This window comes from Capsicum annuum, chromosome 3 (assembly GCF_002878395.1).
Source record: "Capsicum annuum cultivar UCD-10X-F1 chromosome 3, UCD10Xv1.1, whole genome shotgun sequence".
NCBI classification, from domain to species: Eukaryota; Viridiplantae; Streptophyta; class Magnoliopsida; order Solanales; family Solanaceae; genus Capsicum; species Capsicum annuum.
This window is the reverse complement of record NC_061113.1, coordinates 3702511-3720121: the sequence shown is the minus strand read 5'-3', so window position 1 is coordinate 3720121 and position 17611 is coordinate 3702511. Positions and strand designations below refer to the sequence as shown.

Sequence of the window (17611 nt, the reverse complement as noted above, 5' to 3'; positions counted from 1 at the left end):
GGTGAAGTAGTGAATTATGACGCATTAACTTTACACATATTGATCTAGTCCATATTGATCCAAATAAAGTTTGAATCAATCGAGTTTCAAATGAAAAGTAAGCTTTGCGTCTTGAAAAAAAAAGTATAATTCTCCAACTTCAGTTAGATAGAATATTTAAGATAAATACGATCTAGATATATAAATTTAAAGTACACTATATCGATAACTCAAACTGAACTTTATTAATGATTATCAAGTTCTTTTATTTGAATAATACATCGTCTTAATCAACTAGCAACATGAAATTCATGAATACCGATTGAATAAAATCATAACTTATTTCTAGAATTGACAAACAATATAATTCTTGAAAATTTATCATTAGGGACAATTGGCAAAACACTCTTGGGAAGAAGCATAGCATTTGTCCTTTTCACCAGTGCAACACCATTTGGGTGCTACTCCTAGATCCACAAGTGGGATGCATGTATGGGCTGCAAGTTTTGATTTGGCTCTTATACTTTCATCACCTGCATATAAAAAATAAAACACATCAATTAGTGCCATTTTTTTTTATACTATCAGATATTTAAAAGATAACAATATGTAATTGTGCATAAAAGATGAAACTAATAACCTAAAAAATAAGGCAGGTTTACTTTTTTCAATAATTTAAATATACTGACAATGTAAAAAAAAAAATTCACTTCAATCATATAGTTTCAATCACTATTAAGAAACTTTCTGATAGAATTTTCGTTCAAAATTCTCATCATTGAAAATATTTTCAACGAATTTTTCACCGAAAATCTCAATTTTTTGTTGGAAATATTTGTCCAAATGCATACCAATATATAAGTTTGTGCATTTAAAAAAGAAAAGATTTTTGTGTTGTTCTATTATTTTGTTGCTTATAGTGGTAATTCAAATGATAAAAATAAAACTAATAAGTATAAAAAAGAATAAATATAGACGCACAATGATGAAGAGCCAACAGAGAAAGCAAAATCAAACAAAGCAGCAAAATTGATTGAAGCAAGAATTTTGTGGTGGCCATTGAAGAATATGTTATTAGTGCTCAAAAGTTTGAAGACAATGAAATTTACTTAGAAATTCTCCTAAATATATAGCCCTATAAAAATACTTGATTTTGGTAATTGATACAAAATAATGATTGAGTTTCCATAGTATTCTCTTTCTGAGTTTCCATATTATTATCTTTCCTAGAATAAATCATTTTGGCAACAAATTTTTTGGCCACAGCCCAAATTCCATCTAAAGTCTATTTACATTATAAATTCGTTTTTTTTTTTTTTTTTGACTCTCCTTCCAAATTTTAGATTGTCTCAATAATTATATTATTAGTTACACTTCTCAATATATGGGAAAGTCATATTATAATTTTTTTGTCATAGTGAAAAACGTTCTTTACTTTTGCTTCAAGCTGAATTAGGTTTAGGTGATCGAACCACATTAAATTTTTATGTTATTTTTCTTTCATTTGCTTTGTGTGTGATTATAATGCTAGTTAATTCACGATCTTACTTAGTCAAAATATATGCAATAGAATTTTTATTGTATTCGGCTCAATCCTTTTAGTAAAAAGATCGGACCGAGTTTAATTTCAATTCAATTAAGTGAACGTAGGATAATTACTTGTGTTCTTTCTCCTTATCCTTCGTTATTTTCAGCTAGTTTATCTGCTAAGGTCTACTGTTTTTACTTATCCAAAACGTCCACTGCTGCAAAATTAAATACGATCTCTTTCCATACCCAGAGGCTAATATTTGGGAATATTCTGTGAAGTCCGGCCTAATTGATGGTCCAAACAAATTAATTTGTTGTTTCATTTTAACTCGACCAGAAGTTTTATACATGTGAAGCAACATTAGTAGAGTTATCTTTATGACCACGTAAAAATTGAATAGAAAAAAATTATCTTTTCAGATATTTTATTTACAAAACTGAAGATACATAAGACTAAAAACAAGTTCGTAAAGAATACAAAACCAAATCTCACTAGTAATTCCCATCTTCTGTTATCTTCCACACTGCATATTCTTGATTGTCTTTCTTGTACTTGGTGCATGAACATGTTTAGCTTAATTAGTTTTATATAAACTCATATGATGTTGAAAGATTGTGGTAGCTCCATTTTATTAAGAGAAAAGGGTCAAATATTCCATTAAACTATCAGAAATGACTCATTTATGTCATTAGTTAAAAGTTTGGCTCATTCGTGCCATCGTCGTTACAAAATTGACTCATTCATGCCATTAATTTTTAACGGTGGTTTTCAAGAACAGCTTTGCCACGTGGTCTTTTATTAAAGGTCCACGTCATTGATTAAAATAAGGAAAAAGGCTCAAATATGCCATTAAACTATCAGAAATAACTCATTTATGCCATCAGTTAAAAGTTCAGCTCATTCATACCATCGTCGTTATAAAATCAGCTCACCCATGTCATTACTTTTTAATGGTCGGTTTTCAAAAACAGTTTTATCATGTGGCCTTTTATTAGAGGTCCGCGACATTAATTAAAATAAATCAATATTAATTTCAAAATATCCTATACCCATTAAAAGCAATCGATTCATTTAACATAATCTGACCCACACCCATTAAAATAATTCTCGAATTAATTGACATTATTAATTCTTGAAAATTGTCATTAGTGACAAACTTTATGACATGCAGCACGAGACGGATAACATCCTTGTACTGCTGTTGCGCAACAATATTTCCCTCCCATACCGGGAACTTGAACGCATAAATCGACAGTACTGTCTGCTTTAACATATGTACCTTCAACACCTGCATTTCATAAAATTGTGTCATAAAAATATATTCGTTTGGTTGGAAACAAGTTACTCGGGATAATCTATTTCGAGAATTCTGAGTTTAATGTCTATATATTAATTATGTAAAACTAAAAAAATTTACCTTGTTAAGTCAACTAATCGATAACTATACATAAAAAGCAAAAATAACCTTAAAAAGTAAGACATTTTTTTGTATTTATTTAATGAATCAGGTTTAAAAGGAATGAGACATTTTTTTGTATTTATTTAATGAATCACGTTTAAAAGGAATAAATATGTACTTACAATGATGAAGAGCCAACGAAGAAAGCAAAGCAAAACAAAACAGCAAAACTAAGGAAAGGAAGAACTTTGTAGAAGCCATTGAAGAATATATGATTTGATGTTCAACAGTCTAAATTAGATAGTGAAAAATACTTATGAATTTTTCCTGAATATATAGCTCGTAAAAGTATTTGATTTTGGTAGCTAACCCAAGCTAATGATTAATCTATCAAATTATTTCCTAATGTATACGCAATATTCATACTTTTTCCTTATTTAATGCCTATAAAATCAGGAAAAATTAAAAATGTCCAATTCATTCAGTCCTCATTTTTATAAATTAATTCATTTCCTAAAATAACTTTTTTGTTTCCCTTTATTTTTTTTAATTGTTGGCTTCACTTTAATTTATTACTATTTTCTTCTATTTTTACTTGTTCGGTCCGGTAAACTAAAAATAATTATCTAATTTAACTTGTTTTATTTTAAAAATTACGTATAAGTTATCATTCTGTGTCTATTTTATCTTTGTTATTATATACTATTTATTTTCATACATCTAAATAACTTATAAATAATAAGGGTGATATACTGAAACTATCATTATATAATTTATTATTTCTTAAGAATTTGGGTCATTTTGGCATATGTTCTTCATATACAGTCCATATACAATACTGATACAGTATTCAACTTGGGCAATTCGGCCTTTTTAAAAATATTTCAATTTATTTTTGCTATAAATTTTTTAAATGATCAAATATTCTTCTTTTTTTATTGCTTAGAAATAATAATTAAATTTTATAAAAACGATATAATTGTTAAATAGAATATGTATCTTTATGAGATATATGTATAGAAATTGTATAGTTTTATCAAATATGTATATGTGTAAAATATATATATATATATAAAAAAAATATATAGAAAGTGTATGAAAATTATATAATTAAAACGTGTACAAAAATAGACAATTATTATATAAATTGTGTATCAAAAATGTATAATTTTCGTATGAAATATTTATATATATAAGATTTGTATATAAATTGTATAGAAGGGGTGTATAAACAATATAGAACAAGACAGTAAATTGAAATGACTAGAAAGTGAAATTTAAATTTCATGGCCATTTTCATGAAAATAGTTTAATTTGAAGTATCGTTTCTGTCCTTTCCGATAGATATTTTTGTGTTTTCTTATTAACAATGACATGACTTATTAGTAGGAGGAGGACAATATGTGATTAGAATTAATTATGTTGTTCCATGTCAATTCATCCTTGGAAGATTAGCTGATATCCAAAAATTTCAAAATTATCCTACCAAGGATTTCAATATGTATGCCACTTAAGTTTGTTTAATGTTATTGTCAATTACCCAAACAAAAAAAAAAAAACCACTAGAGTTGGCATAGTGGTTCAGCACTATGTCCCTTAAGTAAGAGATTGGGGGTTTGATCTCCGCTATTCTGGCGAATGGAGAAAATTCTGTGGTCAGTTCCCTATCATTTAGTGCGTTGACTGAGAAAGGATTAGTCTCACGGCTGCCGGCAGTGGAGACACCTTAGAAAACCAAAAAAAAAAAAATTACCAAAAAAAAAAACAGAACAATTATCATGGTGATGAAATAAGAAGGTACAAAAAGTTTCTAAAACTAAAAGAGAATGTTGTTGGAAGTTTCCAAGACCAGAAATCGAAGAATCCTTTAAAGGGGTCGTTTGAAACATAACTACTTCCTACATTTCATTTTAGTTATCCTTTTTTTAAATATATTTGTTTCAATTTAGTTGACTCTTTGATAAAATCAAGAGGATTTTAATATGTTCTTCCAATAATATTTTTATCATTAAATGACTAAATAAGTTGTATATTCAAATTTATATTTTCAAAGCATAATTAATAAGGTTAATTTGATAAAATAGCCCCCTAATAAATGTTTTTCTTAATGGATGTGCCAAGTCTATAGGGACCAACGATTATGAAATGGAGGGAGTAAATTATCTCAAGATTAGTGTCCTAGAATTATAATTTTTGAACTAATTTATACCATATGGGAGGGGGTATAAAATAATCTCAAATTAAATAGGATTAGATGGGATATTCCAAGATTAAATTTAGGACTACCTCCATCCCATTTTAGTGCCTGTTTGGATGGTGGTTTTTCATGATATGGTATGATATAGTTATCAAGGGAATTATGTTTGTTTTGATTGTTTTCTAAAAGGTATGCTATTGTATGGTATCTTTTCATGGTTTGGTAACCATGAAATTCCTCAATTTTTAGAACCACCAATTTGATGGTATCCCATGATTTTGTTATTTTTTTCAATTATACCCTTATATAATATTATTTTTATTTTTATTGTGGATCTCAACCGTGATCTATCAAGGACCTGCAAGGTTGTTCGCAAGCTTGCTCTTTCCTGTTTTCTTTATCTTACTTTATTTTGAAATGGATAGCTTCCTCACTTATTTAAACTTTTCTAAGATTGTTTTGAAACGGGAGTAAAACTTCACTAAATCTACCTAGTATAACATCAAAAATTGTATTATCTGTACAGATTGTGTATCCTACTTTACTATTCTTTGTGCAAGACATGATTTGTGATAAATTTATAGAAAAAAATTATTTTATTAATAATTATCAATAAATTTAAAATTTATAATAATTAGGGGTATTTTAGTAAACTTACTTGTTACGATACAGTACCATATCATCAAACCAAATAAAAAAAGCTGTTACTAAAGTCTAAACAACAATGAACGATACAGTCTATTCAAACATTGTATTGTACTATGCTGTACAACACCATACCATACCATACTGTACCGTACATTATGAAACCATGGAAAACCACCATCCAAACAGAGTGTTTGTGTCGTCATTTGATAGGGTACGGAGTTTAAGAAATAAGTGATAACTTTGTAAAGTTTACAAAATTGTCCCTCTTAATGTTTACTTTTTAGTTGTCTTTTCTTAATAAGTGGGACCCACTATGAATAAAATGAGAATGATATCATTAAATAATTACCAAATAAGGAAAGATAACATTCTTTTTTGGATGAACCAAAAAAAAAGTGGCGACTTAGAAAATGGGACAGGAGAATATTAGATTTATATATTTGGTTAATGGTATAAATTTGTCCCAAAATAAATTTATACTATCAATCAAATATGATATATAAATTTAATATCGAACTTAATTATGTGATATCCCATCTTATATCGTGTACCAAACAACCAGAAATACACGATAGCGAAGAGGGAAGCTAAAAAGGCTTATTATAACTAAAGCCCAATGGAAGCACTAGCTAAATGGCTTGTACCAAAGTTAGGGACATGGAAGGGGAGAGAAACATATTTCTCAACATGTATTGACATGAGTTAATTAGGCCCAAGAGAGATGGAGTAATTATTTTAGTAAAAATAATATAAAGTTCAATCTTATTAAAATTATTTATAATTCCTTTCACTTTTTTAATTACTTTACTCCCTCTCCCGATTCATATACATAACAAGACCGACATATACATAAAAACCTTTGTATATGATAAGACCGACATATACATAACAAGGCCGATTCATACACATAACAAGTATAACAAGGCCGACTTATACATAACAAGGCTGATATATACATAACAAAGTCGATTCATATACATAATAGGGCCTACATATACATTGAAGCTATGTATATGTATTTTTAGAGAAAATGAATTTTTTGTAATATATTTGGAGAGATGGAATTTTTTGTAATAAGTGAAACTTAAGTAGCGATTTTGTGTAATTTTAGATTATTTTAAGGTAACTTGCATAAATCCCTAAAGTTTAAGTGTTATAACACTTTATCCCAACAATTTGTTAAATTACATTATATCTCGAATTTTTAAATTTGTGATACATATGTTATAATGTGATACATATAATTAGTGATAAATTTAAAACAGAAAAGATTTTTATTTTAGGAAGTAACAAATTCAATTATTACGGGGAGTAAAATTAGGCACAAATCTTGAAAATGATAAATCTGGTTATAATAAAGAGAGAAAAAGTTATATTAATTTTTATTACTTTTTCTTGGTTATTAGACAAGTTATAAGAGAACACAAATTTTTATTACTTTTTCTTGGTTATTAGACAAGTTATAAGAGAACACAACCTGTATCGTTTGGAAGTAATTACGCTCTCTCCCACTTTTTTAATTCCTTTACTCTCTCCCTATTAATATACATAACGTAGCCGACATATACATAGCACTCTGTGTATACGTTGAGATTTTTGTAATATGTTTAAGAAGTTGGGATTTTTTGTAATATTAAAAACATAAATTGTGTATTTGTGTAATTTTTAGAAAAATTAAAACTCGGTAAAAATTGGGCTAATTATTGAAGTATGGTACATTGTTTAGTTTTAGTCCATCTCTGTTTAGCCTATTTCAATTCAGTAATATTTATCTGTCCATTGGTTAATTCAACTCATTTTAACTCGTGTAAATAACCTACCTCTAGTATAAATACAGCTAATTTAATGGAGCATACTAAGCCATTATATTGCTAGCTTATTACTTTATTATCTCACCTCAAAAAAGCCTATATAAATCATCTTTTATGTAATCAAGAACATCCCATTGTCTACAAGCTCCTCCACTCCAAATCTTTAATTCAAAAAAAAATCCAAAAAAAAAAAAAAACTTTATTCCAAAAATGGTGTCTTCAAAATCAGAAGATGGTCTAATCTACAACATAAAATTATCCTCAATTAAGGATGTCAAACGGACCGGTTTTTAACCGGCCCAAACCTGCCCGGTTTGACCCGGCCTGCTAAGCTCAAGGGCTTTAGGGGTCCCGATTCGGTTGGATTTTTGATTTGGGCCCGGTTAACCCGGCTCAGACCCAACCCGGTTTGGGTCCACCGGTTAACCTGCCTTGCCCGGTTAAGTTTTTTTTTTTGAAAATTCAAAATTTCACAAACTTAAATTAAAAACTTAGTTTTAATACATTATTAATTTACTACCAAGTATTATTAATTTATTATATTAAGTAGCATATGTTTTATATTTTTATTTAAAGTAGTGTATATATTGAACGGTGTATATATATGTGTGTGTGTATATCTTCTAAATCTAAAGTAGTATATATTTAACGTATACATGTGTATATGTTTTATAAATAAGTATTTAACGTATTCTAAAAATGGTGTCTTCAAAATCAGAAGATGGTCTAATCTACAACATAAAATTATCCTCAGTTGGACCAGCAAGAGTAACAGGACAGGATGTTGTTTATGAGCCAAGCAACATGGATTTAGCCATGAAATTACACTATTTAAGGGGGATTTATTACTTTGATAGCCAAGCGTTTCAAGATGTCACAGTTTATAAAATAAAAGAGCCAATGTTTTCTTGGTTCAATTATTTTTATATGACTAATGGTAGGTTCAGAAGGGCTGAATCAGGGAGACCTTATATAAAATGTAATGATTGTGGAGCTAGGTTTATTGAAGCACAATGTGATAAAACTTTGGAAGAATGGCTAGAAATGAAAGATGCTCCACTTGAAAAATTACTTGCTTCTAATCAAGTTCTTGGTCCTGAATTGGCTTTCTCACCTCCAATCCTCATACAGGTATATACTACTACTCCCTCGAAACAGCTTCAAAGTTACTGGCCTGATTAATTTAAATTTGCGTTGAATAAACTCATTAATAGAATAAACTGGTAACTAAGAAGTTCTTCATACTCAGATTTCGAGCTTTATGTTTCACTTTTACTCTTTTCTTGGATGCGGGGAAACAAGGATGGTTTTAGGGCTGGGGGTATGATTTGAGTACCAGTTAGGAAATAAAGCGATTTCTATCAAGAAGTTCTTCCTACTCAGAGCATTATGTTTCACTTTTAATTCTTTCTTAGGGGGAAACAAGGATGATTTTAGGGTTAGGGTATGATTCTTACAATAGGTTCACTTAGGAAATAAAGCAATTTCTATCAAGAAGTTCTTCATACTCAGATTTCGAACATTATGTTTCACTTTTAACTCTTTCTTGGGGGGAAACAAGGATGGTTTTAGGATTAGGGTATGATTCATACAATAGGTTCACTTAGGAAATAAAGCGATTTCTATCAAGAAGTTCTTCATTTTCAGGTTCAATAAGGTAAGAGGGATGGTTTTAGTGGTGGGAGTATGATTATAATTTTAGAGAATTTTTTTTATTTATTTTTCTAGGGCTCTGATAAAATCATAAAATTTAAATGGAAGAAATAAAATAGAATTATGATGAATTTCTGAAATAACGTTTGAATTTCCCTTAATGTAAATTCCCGAAACCTGAGAAGTAAATGATTAATCATCAATTTTCAGAACAAATTGAAGACATTTTATTGGAATTTTGATAAGATATTATTACACGTGTATTTGTACATTGGGCACCAAGTAATACAAAATACTATAGCAAAATTTAATAAACGAGCTCTTGTTTCATGTTTCGTTAATTGTTACTCAGATTAATTCAAATTCACATCTTGAATGGCTACTTAATAGGATAAAATATTTTCTATCAACGTTTTTTATTTTAATATTTAAATTCGACACCTCTCAGCAAAAATACATACTCTATTAATTCGAATTTGCATCGCGAGCAATCCAACAAATATGATAGAGAGTTTTTTACTAGTGGAATTTCTTTCTTATTATTGCCAATACTTGAACTCAATCAATACATTTTGCTAAAAATGAAAGGATTACAAATATTCCACCACACTCCTTGTGATTCTGTACCTAATTTTTACCAAGTTATAACTGCAAATAAATTGAGGTAGTTCACTAATAAATGCACCTAAAATTTCAATAAATTGAGGTAGTTCAGTAATAAATGCACCAAAAATTTGCAAATTAAAGGAAATAGACAAGAAAAATTGTTTGCCATTTTTTTTTTTAAAAGTTACCTCAAATTACACTATTAATCCCCCCCCCCCCCACCACACACACACAACCCACCACTTTATTTTACCTGGCTTTTATTGATTAACTAACTAAGAAAAAAATAGCTCACACTTGTCTAGTGTCATTTATTTGGTTCTTGCAACAATATATCTCATGTAATTTCACTAATAGTGTCTGAAGATAGTAGGTTGTACGCAAATTCTTTTGTTATCTTTGTGGGGTTTATTTTGTCCTTTGTTTTGTACTTCCTCCATTCGGCTTTAATTGTCACAAATTGAGATGACACACCTATTAAAAAAAATAATTAATAACATGATTATGTTATCATAGTACCTCTATTAAATGATGTTTACTTTGTGTCTTGAAATTAATTTTGAGAAAAAACAATTAATGCTAAGGATAAAATGGAAGAAAGAAAAAAGAAGAAGCTGTCTTTTCTTGATATATCAAAAATGACAAATAAAAATAAAAATTCAATTAGGAAATCAGTGACAAGTAAAAGTGAACGGAGGGAGTACTATCTTTTTTACTCTTTCTTAGGAGCTCCTACCTTTTCGCTCTCTTGGTGACTCAAACTCACAATCTCAGGGGTGAAAGTGAAGGATGCTTAATACCCGAATTGATTGATGACAATATTGTCTTTAATTATACAAATAAACTTACCTCCTTCCTATATATTTTATTTTTTGGGGTTTTTCTTATACTTTTCCTTTCTTTTTGTATTTTTCTTGTTGGTAATTAATAGTTGACTTATTTATATCTTGTGGTATTTATGTAGCATACTAAATTCAAATGTGGTGGAATTTCATTGGGCTTAAGTTGGGCCCATGTACTTGGAGATGTATTCACAACAACTGAATTTTGGAACCTATTGGGAAAAGTATACGGTTGATACCAACCACCTAGGCCCCTTAACTTGGCCCATTCATTGACCAAAGCAAACTCAACCCAAACCATGCAAAAGATTGTGGAGGATCCACTTTCCATTAAACGGGTCGACCCGGTTGAGGATCATTGGATTGTTAACAATAGTTGCAGGATTAAGTCATTTTCAATCCATGTTAGTGCCTCCAAATTGGGCCAATTGCTATCAAGATTAGGCATTCAAGGCCCATTTGAATCAATATGTGTTGTTATTTGGCAGTCCATTTCTAGAATGAGAGATGGGCCTGGCCCACAAGTTGTGACTATTTGCAAAAAAGGTGAGGAGAAGAAAGAGGGCCTTATAGGAAACACTCGAGTCATTGGTGTGGTTAAGGTGGATTACTCAATTAGTGAAGCTAATCCTAGTGAATTAGCAAGGTTGATTAAAAATGAGATCATTGACGAGCGATTAAAGATCGATGAGCCATCGAGGAAGAGCATGGAGTGTCGGATGTAGTCGTTTATGGAGCAAATCTGACTTTCGTGAACGTAGAAGGCGCTGATCTCTATGGATTCGATTGGAGAGGACACAAACCGAGGAATGTAAGTTACTTGATAGATGGAGTTGGCGATGCAGGGACCGTGTTGGTGCTTTCGGCTGGACCAAATGAGGCTGAAGGAAAGCTTGTGACCATGACTTTCCCAGAGGATGAGATAATGAAGTTGAAAAATGAGCTAAACAACAAATGGTCTATTGCTTGAACAATAACAATAACAACGACAACATATCCAATATGATCACACAAGTCGGGTATGGAAATGGTCTAGTGCTTGAATTTAAATGTATGTGTTTCACTTCTTGTTTCATAGTTTAATTTGGTGTAAGATCCAAAGACCAATATTTATTTAGTGATTGCTCTATGTTGTGTTTGAAAAAGTTATAAGCCATGTGTTAAAAAGCTTTGGGCTTAAATATTGTAAACATAGGAGAATAAATTAAGTTTAGTGGTTGTTGGTTTGTTACATTACAAAAGTTGGACTTTAGAACTTCTTACTTTTATTTGAGTTATAGAATTAATAACTTGTCTTTTCTTTATTAGAATCTAATTTTCAAATCTTTTCATCTTGTGTCTTGATTATTCCTGAATAATGTTCATATTTTAGACAATTAAATATAGTGTCCAAAAATTACAAAGAATCTACTTTTCTCACACACAAATACATAGAAAATTATAGGTTGGGAAAGGAAAAATGAAATTGGATTATAAGGCGCGAAATCAACCATATCAAACAATATATAGTAAAATTATATATAGTAAATGTTAGAATAGATTAAAAGGTCATTTTCACGTCAGAGTAAAATGATATAATATATAGAACGTTAAATTTCAAATGAACAAAAATAAAATAAATATGATCTAGATATCTGAATTTAAAGTACTAATAATTGTAATTGAATTTTTATAAATAAAAGTTCAATGTTCACTTCACTTTCCTTATACATCAACTTAAATAGCAATATGAAACACAAACCCATGACTTCTAATTAAAAAAAAATATATCATAATAGTTCTCAAATTAATTGACATTATTAATTCTTGAAAAATTGTCACTAGTGACATACTTTATGACATGCCTCAATAGTAGGATAACATCCTTGTACTGCTGTTGCGCAACAATATTTCCCTCCCATACCGGGAACTTGAACGCATAAATCAACAGTACTGTCTGCTTTAACATATGTACCTTCAACACCTGCATTTCATAAAATTGTGTCGTAAAAATATATTCGTTTGGTTGGAAACAAGTTACTCGGGATAATCTATTTCGAGAATTCTGAGTTTAATGTCTATATACTAATTATGTAAAACTAAAAAAATTTACCTTGTTAAGTCAACTAATCGATAACTATACATAAAAAGCAAAAATAACCTTAAAAAGTAAGACATATTTTATTTATTTATTTTTGATGAATCGCATTTAAAAGGAATAAATATGAACTTACAATGATGAACAACCAACGAAGAAAGCAAAACGAAGCAAAGCAGCAAAACTGAGGAAAGGGAGAACTTTGTAGAGGCCATTGAAGAATATATGATTTGATATTTAACTGTCTAAATTAGATAGTGAGAAATACTTATGAATTTCTCCTAAATATATAGCCTCATAAAAGTATTTGATTTTGGTAGTTAACCCAAGCTAATGATTAATCTATCAAATTATTTCCTAATGTATACACAATATTAATACTTTTTCCATAATTAATGCCTGTAAAGGAAAATTTAAAAATGTCCAATTCATTCAATCCTCATTTTTATAAATTAATTCATCTCCTAAAATAACTCTTTTGTTTCCCTTTATTTTTTTTAACTGGAACTTTTCTGTTGGAAGCTTAAAACACATAGTGCCTTTTTTAGAAGGTGGCTATAAATTCTATGTACTTTATAGATGTACTGGTAATATATATATCAATAAAGGTTAGTATAGCATAAAAGAGGTCGTTCTACTTTGCATAACCGCAATTTATTTTTTAATGAGAAGACAGAAAGTATAATGTTAAAAAATCAATCTAAAAAAGAGCTCTAAGTTGTGTTCAAACTCTCATTGCTGGGTAAAACTCAGTTGTCCCAATTACTTGCACCATTAGCTTAATTGGTATTGTGGGTGCCAAGCGTGGCAATTATACGTTAACTGATACCAAGGTTTCAACCGAGAAGTACGGGTGCCATGACACCCCAATCCTTCAACATAGATCCTCCCCGGAATTACATGTATGTTGTTTTCCTATGAATTGTGTCATCTCTAAGTTGACATGAGATTGGACTAATTGTGTTGTCTTGGTGGCTGTTTTTAACTCTCTGATTTTGGAATTTGCATGTGGTTGGTTTTTTGGAAGTTATGGTACGATTTTCAGTCTTATCAACTGTACATCTCGACCTAATTGGAATTTGATGTGGTTGATCTTTACAGAGGTTATGGTACAATTATAGTTTCTTCTTTTGTTTGTTTTGGTAGGTGAATACAAATGAATTCTTTTGGTCAAAATAAAATTTTATATATATATATATAGTTAGTTAGTTAGTTTGTTAGTTAGTTAGATTGTGAGATGTTAGATTTTTTTTTTTAATTGTTGATACTTGAAGAAAAAGAAAAACTAAACTGGATGCTTAATTATGAAAGTCGAGTGATATATAGTTCGAATTAGAGATGATCGAACAAAAAGAAAATCCAAAAATTAAAGAAAAGAGCCAAAAGTAATGAATGATTGACTCAAAAACTACGAGCCAATAAGTTCTATGTTATCAACAAAGCAATAAGTTGAAAATATTTTTCATTGCCCACATAGTGTTAAACTTTCATTGCCCAATCAATACTTATATATATATATATATATATATATATATATATATATATTGATTGTTGGCTTCACTTTAATTTATTACTATTTTCTTCTATTTTTACTTGTCCAGTCTAGTAAACTAAAAATAATTATCTAATTTTACTTGTTTTATTTAAAAAAATTACGTATAGTTTATCATTTTGGGTCTATTTTATCATTGTTATTATATACAGTACTATTTATTTTCAAACATCTAAATGACTTATAAGTAATAGGGGGTGATATACGAAAATTATCATTATATAATTTATTGTTTCTTAAGAATTGTGTGTCAAATCAAACATGAACAAATCAAGATGGCCGGAAGGACTACTTAGGCCTGATAATTTTCGTTTATTTCATTTCCTAATTCTCCCTCCGTCCTAAATTACCCATCCCAAATTGAGATGATACGTTGATTAAGAAAAATAATTAATAACATGTTTAGTTTACCATAGTACCCCTATTAAATGATGTTTTACATTTTAATTTAAAGAAAAAATAATTAATGTAAAGGGTTAAACATGGAGAAATTTTTTTGTCTCTTATTGATTAATGAAAAAAGACAAGTAAAATGAAAAATCAAATTAGAAAATTTGAGACGGATAATTCGAGATGGAGAAGTATTTCTTTTCCTTTTACTACTTGGTGTGTGAATGTGGTGAACTCAAAAAAAACATGAATATGTTATACTTATTTCATGTGTAGAAAATATGTTGATTACTATACATTCATTATATTGTTCCTCCTTATTGGTGTATTTAGCTTAATTAGTTTCATGTAAACTTATATGATGTTGAAAGAGTGTGGAACTCCATTTTTACTTAATGGGTATTGGTTATATATTTTTGTGTATTCTTATTAACAAAAGATTAACAATGACATGACTTATTATTAGGAGGAGGACAAGATGTGATTAGAATTAATTATGTTGTTCCATATAAATTGATCCTTGTAAGATTAGCTGATATCCAAAAAAATTCAAAATTATCCTACCAAGGATTTCAATATGTATGCCACTTAAGTTTGTTTAATGTTATTCTCAATTACTAAAAACAAAAAAAAATAGAACAATTATCATGGTGATGAAATAAGAAGGTACAAAAAGTTTCTAAAACTAAAAAAGAATGCTGTGGGAAGTTTCCAAGATCAGAAGTCGAAGAAGCCCTTAAAGGGGTCGTTTGAAACGTACGTAACTAAATTTTCTCGAGATTATTCTCTTGGGATTATATTTTTTGGATTAATTTATACCATATGGGAAGTCGTATAAAATAATTTCAAATTTGAATAGGATGGGATATCCCAAGATTAAATTTAGTACTAGATTTATATCATATTTGGTTAATGGTATAAATTTGTCTCAGAATAAATTTATACTATCAATCAAACATGATATAAGAACTTAATTATGTGATATCCCATCTTATACCGTGTACTAAACGACCAGGAATACAAAGGCTGTTATAACTAAGGCCCCATGGAAGCACTAGCTAAATGGCTTGTACCAAAAGTAGAGGTATACAGACCATACCATCAAATCAAATCAAATCGAAGAACCAAACCAAACCGAGAAAAAATCGAGTTACGATTTCGTTTGGTTGGTTTGACGTTTGAAAAAAAAAACTCAATCATTCTTGATTTGGTTTGGTGTTAACCGAAAAAAGTTAGACTATATATATATATTTATTGACATGAGTTAATCAGGCCCAAGAGAGATGGAGTAATTATTTTAATCTATTATTCAATTTAAACGAAGAAAATAATATTTTGGATTCCCATATATGTACAAGATAGAAACTTTAACTTTAACTACACCCGTGGAATTTGGTAGATTGATATAAAAGGATGCCACCAAAAAAATGAGGATTAAAAAAATACTTCACACTAAATTATAAGAATAAAGTATATGTTCAAAGTTGTATGAACTATGGTAACATTAAACATCGTAAGTCATCTGATGAAACGGTGGAAAAAAGTGATAGAGCGAAGACTTAGGATTGTGCTAAGAAGATTTTTAGAAATTTATTGGAAAAAAAGAAAAAGAGAGGAAAATATACACATAATGTTTGTTGACTTAGAAAAAATATATAATAAATTAAAATACCACAAAAATGAAGAAAAGAGTAAGGAGAAAGTACATTGTATAACACTTTTCAAAACAAATAACTCAAGTTTGACATTTTTTCAAAAAGTAGTCAGTCGTGTATACTATTTTCACTTTATAGCCGTTTCCTAATTTGGGTCATTTTGGCTCATGTAGTTCAGATACAATCCATATACAATACTGATACAATTCATATACAATACTGATATGATTTTCAACTTAGGTCATTCAGCCCCTTTAAAAATATTTCAGTTTTTTTTTTCTATAAATTTTTTAACTGAAAAATATTTTATTTTTTTATTGTTTAGAAATAATAATTAAATATAATTATATAAAAAAGGTATGATTGTTATATAGAATATGTATCTATATAAAATATATGTATAGAAATTGTATAGTTCTATCAAATACATCTATGTATAAAAACATATTAAAAGTGTATAAAAATTATATAATTGTTGTATAAAATGTGTAAAAAATATATATAATTATTGTATAAATTGTGTATCGAAATGGTATAATTTTCGTATAGAACATTTATATATATAAGATATGTATGGAAACTGTATAAAAGGTGTGTAGAAACGGTATAGAACAAGCCAGCAAATTGAAATGGCTAGAAAGTGAAAATTAAATTTCTTGGTTATTTTCGTGAAAATAGTTTAATTTCAAATGTTGTTTCTATCCTTTCTTCAAAGTAATTCATGTCGTTCTATATGTAATTTTTACAAATGTAATTCATATCTAATATATAAGAGATTCTTGAAATAGACGGGTTGTATGTCCAAACTATTTTAAATATTTAGGGGCATATCGACACTATTTTCATATATATGCATAAAAAAGTGAAAATTTTAAAAACAACAAATTTGAGGACGAAATTTTGCCCTCCTTAGCTATACTTTGTCTAATTACAATTCGTAGCAACAGTTTGCAAATACAAATACAATGAGGTATGTGCATGAATGATGCGAATCGAGTCATTTTTAAAAATTGTGTGGAATATGTATTTATCGAAGTCATTCATAAATACATAAACATGAAAAGCATTCATATACGTTTTGGTAAATACTAATATGGTTATTAAATGTATATGTTGAGTGAAGATACGCATATAATATTTTTCTCTTTTTTGGAGATTATTTTTCTTACTATCCAATGAGCAATACTATATAACTCGGTTGAAACAAATACAAATACAAATGTGTCTTGTTAATATATATATATATATATATATATATATATATATATATA

General features: G+C 28.9%; 1 long non-coding RNA gene and 1 pseudogene across 1 annotated transcript; one reads left to right on the top strand and one right to left on the bottom strand.

Moving 5' to 3' along the window:
* Positions 1-205: 205 nt before the first annotated feature.
* On the bottom strand, positions 206-1062 carry LOC124896951. The gene is made up of 2 exons (XR_007053325.1): positions 961-1062; positions 206-512 (listed from the first exon to the last, which is right to left on the bottom strand). It is a non-coding gene; the product is annotated as an uncharacterized LOC124896951 (long non-coding RNA).
* A 7191-nt stretch (positions 1063-8253) lies between these two features.
* Positions 8254-11651, top strand: LOC107865629 (annotated as a pseudogene).
* Positions 11652-17611: the final 5960 nt, after the last annotated feature.